This window comes from Haliotis rubra, unplaced genomic scaffold (assembly GCF_003918875.1).
Source record: "Haliotis rubra isolate DU_JTF1 unplaced genomic scaffold, ASM391887v1 Scf111, whole genome shotgun sequence".
Lineage (NCBI taxonomy): Eukaryota > Metazoa > Mollusca > Gastropoda > Lepetellida > Haliotidae > Haliotis > Haliotis rubra.
The window spans coordinates 1900927-1913368 of NW_025765015.1; positions in this window are offsets into that span (position 1 = coordinate 1900927).

A 12442-nucleotide genomic window follows, 5' to 3' on the forward strand; every position below is an offset into this window, starting at 1 on the left:
GTGTTGTTTAACCACGTACTTCTTAACACCCTTCACCTTTCGGATCTCCCCATTGTCGGCCTTCAGGATGGAGTACATCTTAGGTCTCAAGCCTATGTACTCGGCTATGGGCGTGCCAGCACACTCGTCCTTCATCTTACCTAGGACCTTTTTATTTACCGTGCTGTGTATGGCATGGTCCTTGGGGTAGTCGCTGGTGTCATACAAATCGAGGCGTTTCTTCATGTCCTCGTACACGTCCTCGGTTCGAATCTCCATCAGCAGGGAATCCGTGTCCGTGTACAGCACTTCACACCTGTCGCCGTACTGCCTCTTGAGCTCGTTGTAGTAAAAGTCGTACATCAGGTGTTTGGATAAATCGAGGATGCTCATCCCCATGTAAACAGGCCGGTTGAATTTGATGTGGCTTTTCTTCATGTGTAGGGCCACCAGGTCGTCGGTGAATATCTTGCTCCGGTTGAATGCCGGGCTGGCTATCAGTTTCCTGAGCTTGTCTTCCTCATTCGACCGAACCAGCTTCACGGTCACGCGTTTCCTCAGGTTCTCCATTGTCTTACCGAACACCGAGTTGTTCATGAGCTTGTAGAGGTTTTTCTCAACGTCACCGGTGGCCAGCTTTTGCAGGTCCGTGTTCATTCTGATGTAAGGCTCCATCCAGGGGCTCTGGTCGAACACGAGCACCCTGTGTATTTTGGTCAGCCTCATACCCAACGACAGGTACAGCTGTAGGTTGCGATAGTGAACGATGTACTTGGTCTTATTCATTAAGTTGGGCACGAGTTTTTCAACGTCTGCCACCCGCCCACCCAGCAAGTTATGTTGGTACTCAGACATCCAGTCTGGGTTAACCCTCAAACGTTTGGGGGCCAGGGGGTAGCTGTTGTGCGATGTGTGCAATGCCTTGGGGTATTCCAAGTCCACTTTGAGGATATAGCCTTTGTTCGAATCCGGCCCGATGCTCATAACATCAATCTCGGGTGATCCCCATTCGAATCCCCCTGTGGGTAGATTGTTGGCAATCGAGGTAGAGGATGTGAGTGGTTGGCTTGCTCGAGTCTTGGCCCTTCACGTATTGATTATTTGCTTTCGCATAGCGTTTGGCAGCCATGGAGATCCCACCTCGCAAACCTTTCTCAATGAACAGGTGCATGTCGTAATCGGTGAGCAATTCCAGCTTAACTCCGGTTTTCTTCAGCAAGGCATCCCAAGATAGACCTGGGCTGGTGTAGTACCATGCGGGGTCGAGTTGATACTGCTTAAAACACGTCCTCCTAAACGTCTCGAACACGTCAGCTAGCAGGAGTACGTCTGTTCTCAAGTACAGGTCGTGGTAGTCACCCAGATTCTTACAGCCCAGTTTATCCCATACGTTAATCGCGTGCGAGTAATCGTCTTGGGTGATTGTCGAGTCGGTCAGGTTGCTGTAAAATCGGCCGATGGGAGGCAGTTGGGCCTCGGCGAACTTGGCCCAGCCATCCATGTACTCGTAGGGGTACACACCCTTCCTCATCAGCAGGGGTCGAGTCTCTGTGTCGGTGTATCGATCAGTGATGGGAAGGTATCGTTGGCCTTGACCAGACTGTCGAGTGACGACAGGAGGAACTGAACCGAGTCGATGAACCACAGGCCATTCAAGCTGAAGGAGATGTATCTCTCCATGTTGTTGGGGATGCACGTCAGGTTGCCGTCGACTTTCGCGATGGCCTGCATGATCAAGTGAGAGTCGTACCCTCTCAAGTTGTGGAAGACCACGGGGATGTTTATTGTCTTGGGGTTGATTCTGAGCTTGAGGTTGCACGCGTTGTGCGGCGCCTCTATACTTACCAGTGACATGACAGTGATCTCTCACCAAATCGCTGTTCAGCGGGCTTTCACACACATGACAGTGAGTGCTGCAGCCGTGAGCTAGCCGGTCGGCTTGAGTCATACGCATGGGAGCGACTGTATACAATGCATTCCTGATAGTTTTCTCTTCCTCCTGCAAACACTTTAGAAACTTTTCAGCCGCGTCAGGACCCCTGTACACTACGGGAGCTTTCGTTTCCCCATCACATCGGACGACCACGTATCCAAACCCACAGGCCTCGTGCTCCTGTGTTTTTTGTGTGCCCCCTGGGGTACCCCCGGGGCAGGCGGCAGCCTCAATGGGTTTGACCAAGGCTTCGAAGTCGGCGTAGATGATGTAAGGCACAGGCATCTGATTCTTGTGGTTGGCGAATTTTAGGAGGTTGTCGCCTTCCTTGGGCATGTCGACTCGTATGGCCGTCTGCCCCACACCTTGGCAATCCTCCCGGTGGGATTCCAGCAGGGTGGGTCGTCTGAAACCGTGCAGGCATCGTACGCAAAAGTGTTTTTTGCCAACGTGTAAAGACTGGTCGTGCAACAGCCTGCTGAGGTGTTTTATCCACGTGTAGTGCTACTTATCACCTCACTGGATTATGAATATATTGATCAAGCGGCGACCCCCCAGTTGGGGTTTCCCCAACATTGGGCTGACCCTGTGCACGACCGTTGTGTTGCCTTTGTGCCCTAAGATGTTTATGGCTATGCCATCATTCTGTTTTTCTAATTTAGTGATCTGGGATATTGGGGTGGGTTCGGCTATACCATCCCAGTTGAGCCCATCGTCTTGGGGATAGCTAGAAGGCCTGTTCGAATTAGTGTCAGCTGGAAACAAGGCTGACCTGATAGCTAACCTCATGCAATCGTCTCCTCTATTCTTGATGTTGACTATGGCCTGTTTTGCTTTGTAGTAGGGGGGCAAGTCTAGGTACGACCCCCCTCTGAATGGTACGTAGTTAGCTATGTCTAGATAGACCTTATCGATTTTATCCACGACCCACCCGGAACCCATGTGTGTGTAGCGTTCTAGGTATTCTCGTATCTGCTGAAAACTGATATCGATTGACTCGTCTATAGTCTCGGTATGAGTCACGACTTCTTGTTTACCTCGGAAGTAAGGCTGAACGTACTCAATGACCCCCCCAGTGGGGGTTCCCCCCACATTCTGCTGTTTATCGAGTGACATTTTCACTGTGATTTGAAACTTTATACTTCCCAAATCGTTTAGTTCCTCATTAACTTTATCAGCGATTAGAGGTTTGATGTCGGCGATGTCTATGTTCTTATCAACATGCATGCGCCAGCCTCTCAGATAGTTACCTACAGCGCGCTCAGTGCGCATGAACTCTAGATCAATAGCTTTTTTCTGACGCAATAGTTCAATTAGGTCGGGCTACTAACCCCAGCTCTCGAGCCTCCTGTTTGAGTTGTTTCACAGTGTGGGGGCGAACGGGGTCATTCAGCCGTTCAATTAGGTCGGCTTTCCTCATACGAGAATAACCCGTCAGCCCCAGCTCTTTCGCTCAGAGTTTTAGTTGTTTTACCGTGGGAGGGGGTTGTATGCCGAGTAATATCGACAACTCTGGTTTCCTCATTCAGGAGTAACCCACTACACCTCGTTCTCTCGCAATCTGCTTGAGCTCTCGGACAGTAGGCATTGTTATACCAAGGTGTATACAATCTCTAATTGGGTTTTCGATGCTGAGTAAAAATGAAAATATTTAGAATAACCGTATCGATTTCAGGATAGCCTTCTCGTTTTATTATTTCCAGAACGTCGGGGATACACGTATATATATTAGCTGATTCAGTCAATACTTGTTCTCTGAAGACATCCAGCTTTGTAGTAACAATCATTTGGAAATTGATGTGCCCCAATTCAATTATTTCCTCTTCAAGTTTGCTAATGACCAGAGGTCTGATGTCATCAATACTACATTTACCCGGAAACATCAACCAGCTTCTCAGGCCAAAAGCTGGGGGTGGAATTTGTATGAACGCAGGCATTATTATACCTAGGTGTACACAGACTCTAATTGGGGCACCGGCAAGGGAGGTAACTCCTCCAGCTCTAAGTAAAAATTACACCTCCATGCTAAGGAGGCGTCTACATTCGTTTATGTAGTTCTTTTTCTTCTCGTAGATAAGCTGGTGCCTGACTACGTTTGCCCCGTGGGCTTTACATAAACAGTGGTGACATTTCACTCCAATACCGCACACGGAACACGTGTAGTTCGCAAAACATCTCCTATGAAAACAGCAGTACATTTCCTACCGCAGGTCTCGGTCTTCCCCCTAAGTATGTACTGGCATCGGTACGGGGCAGGTCTCATCTTTGGTATTATCATGGGATAATAATTCATACAAAATTCATTATTCATTATTACCACTACAAGCAATATATTAGGATTCAGATATTAGGAAAATATAAATATAGAATATTAGTAATAGCTTAGAGAAAGACTCCAGTCAAAAGTTGTAAAACTCATCTCACAGACATACTATTGAAAAAGGTATAGATTACGGCTACACAATTTCACAGATATCCAAGATAAAATCCTAGCCTAAGGTATTGAGGACTCAAGCTGTTAGCAACCCTTTCAGTAATTCAGAGTTATGACCAGACGATTAAATGCATCTATTGTAATCCAAGCACCTGTAATTGACACATCAGATTAGGCTCATTGAGATCTAGCCCAGGGTAAGCATCCAAGCATCCAGTAAAAGTGCCATCGAGATTAGTGCCAGTTAAACTAGGATTAACAAGGATTAAGAGTGATTGCCCTGTCTGGTCATTGAAGGACCCACCCCATTTAGTATATTCTGTATTTGATAGGCTAATGTAGATTACACCCATTTTTTGTATCAGTCAACCAATCATAATCTCTTTATTGTTTTAATTGTAGACAAAATGTCTCTATCTTCATTTGTCCATCAGTAGGGTTTAGACTCCTAACACAGGTCAGCTCTAGCCCTCAGCCCAGAGGGTTGTACCGACTCTCTGTGGCCACCCCATGTTACTCCGTTCTTGTAAATAAAATTGTGATTAGCTTCTTGTGACTTCGGACTCTTTGCTGAGCTAATTCCCCCAAGCAAACCAGCACGCCAGTTAGATAAGGGGTTTCACCGGAACCATCACTTGGACCCAAGACCCTTATCATAATAGTATACTCATATTGGGACTTAGTCTAATTGCTTTACAACCAACGCAGTCGCTGCTAGACCCAGCGCGATAAAGATCAATTCCTGGTCCTTTTGCCCCGGGGATGGTGTGTAGTACTGAGTGAGTGTGGGCTTATGGAGTGGTTCTAGCTGTTTACCGGTTAGCAGGTATAATTCTCTCGCTGCGTCCTCAACGTTCTCGAATGTTTTAATGGCATGGTTCTCACGCTGGAGTTGTTCGCTAATATAATCGATCCTCTGTATACGTTTCTTCGCGTACTCGGCTTGCGCGGCTTGTAGTTTCTCCACAGCTATGTCATGACGTTTCCGTTCAGCCTCAATCTCGGCCGCGTTCGACTCCCGTAGGTTCGAGAAGAGGAAATTACTCCCGGAAAATGCCAGGGCGTTTACTAACGCCCCGCCGACCATCATGGCGATTGTAGCCATCCTATATATAGTTACATTTACTTCAAAATATTTTCCGGTATGATCCCTTGTTTTACGAGGATGTCCTTGGTGGCCATCGCCATACCCAGGTTCATTATGAGCATGCCCATATCCTGCAGGTTGAAATCTAGCTTGATAGTCGGTTGTTTAAGCACCATTTTGGTCAACCGAGCGTACCCTACGGCTAGACTGTCGCCCACAGTGGCGTGGTATGCATCGTTGACGAACGTTTTCCCCTCAGACATTATGTATATGATATAAAAATATATATTTATTACATGATATGTGGGTTGACCTCTAATTGTGGTTGTGGTGCTGGGGGTGGTTGTTTATTATATAACAATAATGAGAGAGCCGCGGCAGCAGTTGCGCCTGCAATCCACAGGAGTGGAGGGTAGTTACTCTTGTGCTTGGTTAAACCACCTTTTCTACCGTCGGCGACTCTCTTAGGGTTCTTCTTCCTGGTGACTGGGGAAGGGTCTCCCCCATTGGGGTTTCCTCTATTGGGGCCTCCCCTATCGGGGTCGGAGTCACCTCTTGATCCATCTTGTATACCATTACTATTATTTTTCCCCTCCTTAAATTGGCAATGCTTTGCTGTGATAATCGCCGCCGTCACCGGGTCTAAAAACATACCGTATTTGTGGTACAGCACGCAGCTCATAGAGCTCAAGGCGTGTTCAATAAAAGGGTCTTTCTCAAGGTCCTCCCACAGGTAAAGTTGACGTTCCTGGGGATTGGGAATGAAGTACAACGCTATACCAGTGTAGATCTGGGTCATACCCGATCCTATAGTCTTTGTCATCTCGGCCCGAGTCTAGCCTCGTATCTCGCGTACAGCTTATCGATTTCTTCGGCTGACATTTTGTGAATTTTATCGGGAGTGTAGTCCTGAAAGTATTGTTTAGCTCTACCACCAACAGCCAGCACTACCAGTCTCTCTCGTTTGTCGTAACTCTGATCCTGCGGCACCAACAGTTGTTCGAGCAGTTCATCACACTCCATCTTATAATGTAATAAGCAAGTTGTAATTTTAATAATATAATACCCGATGCAGGTGAAACATAGCGAGATAAAGGTTAAGTTGCACACGATGAACACTTAAAAAAAAGTCATAACTACTAAACGCTAAGTTTTGCTAAGCTTTGCTAAGCATTGCTAAGCATTTGCTAAGCATTGCTAAGCTAAAACACCCTATAGGCCACGGGTTGGTCGGTCTTGAGCACGAGCTTAGCATGCTTAGTTTCAGCGAGCTGTTTCTTCACACGTTCTCGTTCTAGTTTGCTCATCACATCGTTCTCTCTCAAACACTCCTCGAACGAATCCCTGTCCTTGCAGTGGAATAAGGCTACCCATCGCATCTGCTCCCTGAGGTCTTTCAACACCGAGTTGAACTTCTGCGTCGTTGTGCTTTGTGTGCCGGCCGGAGAAGGCCAGGTACGATAGCATGTCTCTCTTTTTTGTTATCTCTCAATTAGCGCTGCAGTCGTCCAGTATGAACAGCCTCGACTCCCCTTTAAGTTTTCCATGATAAGCCTTCAACCAGTTCTGCAGACGTGTCCCCGGGTCGACTCTGTGTACGTCCCGGTCCGTCATCACCCAAGGTCGTTCCGTGTACGTTCTATTCATGTGCAAAGTAGGGCACATGATAACGATGTTATCAAACACATCCCGGTAGTACCCCTCCAGCATATCCAACACGAAAACGGTCTTCCCACAGCCCGTCTGCCCGCCCACTATGCCGCAGTGCCAGTTGCGGGTCGCGGGGTAGATCAATAGATGGCTTGTCGCCATCAGTAGATGGCTTGCACGAATCTCCCATTCTCTATATTAAGTTGCGCGTCCATAATCACGTACAGATATAATTTCAACTTGCCTGCGGGTTGAGCCTTCTTGGTAATCTGGATTGTTATCCCCTCGCTGCCGTTGTCGATGTGGCGACCGCTGCCGTGCAATTGGTCGTCATCCGTGGATCGCATGTCCAACCATAGCGCGTACTTGGTGGTCAGGTATTCACCGATCTGCACGGAGGATAGGACCAGGTCCTTGATGACGTGTTGGTGCCGGGTCGGTAGTTTCGTTATCTCGTCCCACTGCTGGTGTGCCCTCATACCGGCGCTGAACAGCTGGTTGGGCACGCCCTCGATGGTCACTTCCACCTTTTCAATTGCGGGGTTGAAAAACTTCTCGCTGTCCCTTCGGAACGGCTCGTAATCCTCCACGGGGACGATCAGGATACCTTTCATCGATCACGCCGGCACGTTTAGGTTGATGTTCTACAGCGTGTCACTCTTATCTCGCACGACCGCTCTATGCCTCAGTATGCGGTCGTACAGGATGGCCACCTTCCCCAAGTACTGGGTTCGAACCTGCCTAGCCAGCTCTGGGCTAGTGACCATGTCAAACTCCAGAGAGATGTTGTCGATGGCATAACTGGCTTCATGACCGTTCGGCGTACGCACGACTTTGCTGTAGTCGTTAAACGTGATCTCATATTCAAGCCTATCACCCAGCGCGGCCTTGTAAAACGGCGCATGTCCCGTGAGCAACTCGAAGTCGAGCGGCACGCAGAACCTGTTCCCGTACGCTTGGGCGATGGCCTTTTCACCCTCTGAGATCTTGTCTAGCTGGTCTTGCATGAAGCCGTACCCCACGCGCAACCGAGTCGATTTGCTGATGCCTTGGTACACGTCATTGACGCGTTCTCCCTCGCTTTTCCAGAGGTCCCCGTAGCAGTGAAACATGTCGCTGTTATCAATGCTCAGCACCTCGTTACTGCTGATCTTGATAGTGGTTTTCTTGATGATGGCTCGACCTACGTTCCGCACGAGCTCGCGTTTGTCGTTGCTGGAGGTCAACGTGAGGTTGAACGTCAGTCGAACCGTGCCTGGTACGATGAGGTCATTCTCACCCAGGTTTGGGAATCTAACCAGCAGTGTTTGGTTCTGGTCTATCTTGCTGGGATTGTTGGTGATGGTCACCGACTGGCGCACGGCTCTGACGCCTAGAGGCTCTCTTGATCTTCGGAAAGGATCTAGTTTCCTACCATACATTGTTCTATAGATAAAATATAAAAGTTTATTATAAATAATGGCTGAAGGCGGCCATGAGGACACCCCGATGGATGATTTTGGCGCTGGTGCGCTCGATGGGGATTACGATGATACCTCATTCATGAGCGACACCGTTAGCAATGAACTTTTAAAATCAACCGTCGACGATCATTACAACGCGTGGAAGTCAGATAGAAACTACGTCGATCCGTTTGGGCTAGACTTTTCCAAGTTTACCATCAATAAGAAGGGCACACTGCAATTGAAAGCTCATCCGGAGATCGATCTCGTGAATAAGCGCACAAGAAAACCGCTTGCCTTGTCTACGCTAGTCAGTCGTTATGGTGGGCAACTGATCCGTGATGAACAAGGCTTCATAGATTACGGTGGCGCACGGCCTAAGCTTCCCCCGAAGGTCGTCCAAGATCTGCAAAACATCAGGGCCGAACTCAGCGGTGAAGGTGATGTTAAAGAAACATCAGACAGTATCAAAAAAATATTGGCCACGTACCATGACAAACCCTTGCCTGGTTTAGAATTTCCTGTTTGAGAACTGCGAGGCCTAGACGAAGCCTTTAAACGTGTATGCGGAGAACTCGTGAACAACATGGGGAAACTGAACGAAATCGATGAGCACATCGCTCGCGAGAAAGTAAAACTCACCGAAACGGAAGACGAGTCTCTGAAAAGTCATCATCGAAAAACGATTGCGCAACTTGCAAGATGAGAGTCGGACTCGGTTGAAATCCGCTTCCTCGAACCGAGACAGCTTCGATCCCAGATCAACCGCGTGCGGGAAACCATCGATCGAGTCCTAAATGAAGACACCATGTTGGCCAACAGGATCCGAATCCTCTTCCGAGAGCAAGGGATTACTATCGCCAGCATACTGACTTCATCATATCAACCCTGTTCATGTCGCTGAGTGGGGGTACCCCCACACCCCCAAGTGGTGGCACACCAACACCCACTGGTGGTGGTGATGTTAGAGACTGGATAAAAAAACATCTGAAATCCCTCGGGGAGGCCCTGGCTAAACTCGCTGGTAAGGCCGCCGAAGCCCTGCCCGGCATCCTGGGTAGCATCGTCTCGTGGCTGCTCAGCACGCTGGCTAAAACTGTCATGTGGCTCGGCCAAAACCTGTGGGCAGCCGTCGTCGCCGTGGCGGGCCTGGTGTACGTAGCGGCTAAGGAATTTTTAACCAAATGAGACCCAACCCGGCCGCGATCCCCCCGACCACCAGCGCTGTTTTACGGTCGATGTGCTGCTGATTGGATGCCTGCTGTTGGGGCTGTGGGTGTGTGGGTTGAACCCTGGGCTCCGGGGGTGGCGCCACTATACCCGTATCACCGGTCGTGGGGGGTGGTACGTGGGGGACGTTGACATCGGGGTTGACCCCCAACTTTTGGTCTGCCGTGGCTACGATGATTTTGTTGTAGCCCACCACTTTGTTGATTCTGTTGTCGCTCGGAGCCATGTACAGTCCCACGTCGAACACGTAGTCGACTTTCAACCGGGCATATTCCAACACGTCTTGGTATCGTCGGATGGCACCCGGTATATCGACCGGGGCGGAGATGGCATCCTCGACGTTGGACACAAACTGTTTCTGCGTGTCTAAAGTAGTACCCATACCGATGATACCAGAACGCGTTTGATTCTGAGCGCCCAGCACGGCCCACACGTACGTTCGAATCGAGTCGTTCAATCTTGTGACACCGGCACGAGTAAACCCTTTCGACATGTCCAGCATGAACATTTTCCAATCGTCCGCGGTGGACTGCTCCACTTTCTGGACGGTGAAAGCAACACCACCTTTAAAGTTCATACGGTCATCCCTCCATTCATTACTCAACAAAGCAAAGTCCTGGCGTAGTACATCTCGTTTCAGTAAATCATCACTGACTTCTTTCACGGGTCACCCCCCATCATATGGAATACCCAACCCGTGGTTCGGCCCCGGCAAATGCCAATCCGTCTTCGGGTCTAGTTCCAATTCAATGCAAACGCCAGAGGCCCCGCTCTATTATGCGGGTTGTTTATCGCGCCCCATGCTTTGTCCTGTGGGAGCGGAGCGCTGATCTCTTTGAGGATACGCCTGACCTGGTAGTACACGTGAAACGTGAACACAGACTGACTCAGCGGTCCCCGCCGAGTGTCTGTCAATGTCAAGCCACACCCCGTTGTAGCGCACCACACGGCGAAGTTGAGTTGATTCTGCCAGAACTGCATAGGGTTGTTGAACCAGGCGTGGACTGCCTTGACGTTAGTCACCGAAAGCTTATACCGGTCAAACACATCTATGAACTGGGCGCCGAAATACAGCCCATCAGCGACCACGATCTTCATATGTGGGAAATCTATGTCCAGTTTAGGGTAAAACACTCCTGGTTTGTACATTTTTAAAGTATTATATAATGGGTATATATACTCTAACATGTACGTAACACTTCCCGGAATAACGAGCGGTGAGTCCGTTCAGCTGATGCACATGATCGATAACACGTCGGGCCAACTCGAAGTCGCACTCTGCGATATCACCTACCTACCGCGATGGACTAACATCAACGCCAGCAACAACAAGCTGTTCGTCAGTGGCGCCCGCAACCAGATAACTGACGGTTACTACAGCGTCTGCTCGCTAAGCGACGAGGTCTTCAAACCCTTGGGAGCCAAACTCAAGATGAACGACTCAACGGCGGCAGGTGTTGGGTTGTTAGACACCATCATGGCCGCACCTATAGTGCTAGGCATTGAAATAACAGCTGGGGTAGTAGGGGTGGTAGGGTTGGTGTTTAAGTTTGCATCCCGCAGACTGCACCGTAAAGCGTTGAAACACGACGAGATCAGGGTTCTGGCTGAAGCAAAGCTGAACACGGTAAGTGAGCGTATTTCCACGGCACTCACTGACAGTAAGATCTCAGAGGAGGAATTTCGTTCAATCCTCTCTGAACTCGACAAGTACCGTAAGATGAAACAAGAAATCCGGTCCAAGTCTCTTAAGTCTGCTATCAGCGAAGATGAGAAAAAAAAGTACATAGAACAGGGGGTACGAAAAGCCCAGCAAGCCTTCATTACAAACACCAAAGAGATCATAGGCGATTCACATTAAACTGTTTCATTGAGGTCAACACGACATAGTGTCACGTGATCAGGAAAGTGCTAGTTCGCAGTCATAGTGACACAATAGTGTCACGTGTGGCCGGGAAGTTAACTGGGGATTCAAAAGTAGTATATACAATGGTGGCGAGATCTAAGGGCCTGGCAAAAGCTTTATGGATGAAATAAAGCTTTACAGCGACCTTTCTTGAAAGTGATCTCGGACTATCATTGTATATACTACTTAAACTAACTCACATTTAAGAATGGACATTCACTTTGTGGGCTGAATTTCAGAGCTTGACATGACATGCAATGTTTTCCTCCAGCCCAAAGAAGGTTCATACACCAAAGAACTCTTACAAGGTGAATAACATTTCTTTTTTAATATCACTATTGTTAACCTTGAAGGATATGTATACATATAGTATGTGTAACTTCATGTTTATATTGACAGACACACAACAACCAGCCATTTTGAGAAGTACAGTGACAAAAGGACAATAGGTGGATGATATATCAGCATCAGATGAGAAAGGTCTGATAAGACGTACCTCAGTTTGTCAGAGACCATGCATCCTGGACCAGATCTAATGTCCTGAAAATACTTCTGTGTGGTTCTTGTGTTTTTATCAATTATGCCACAACAACTGATCCATGGAATCAGGTACGTCACCTTGACCAGGTCAACATAGTTGTGTGGACTTTAGATTCCAGAGTGTCAGCAACTGACTGTACAAGCAGATTGTTGGCAAGTGCTTCAATAAACTATGGTTACAATTAACTCAAAGGGACCACAATGTTTTGTTTGTTATAACCATATGCAATTCAACTAAAAT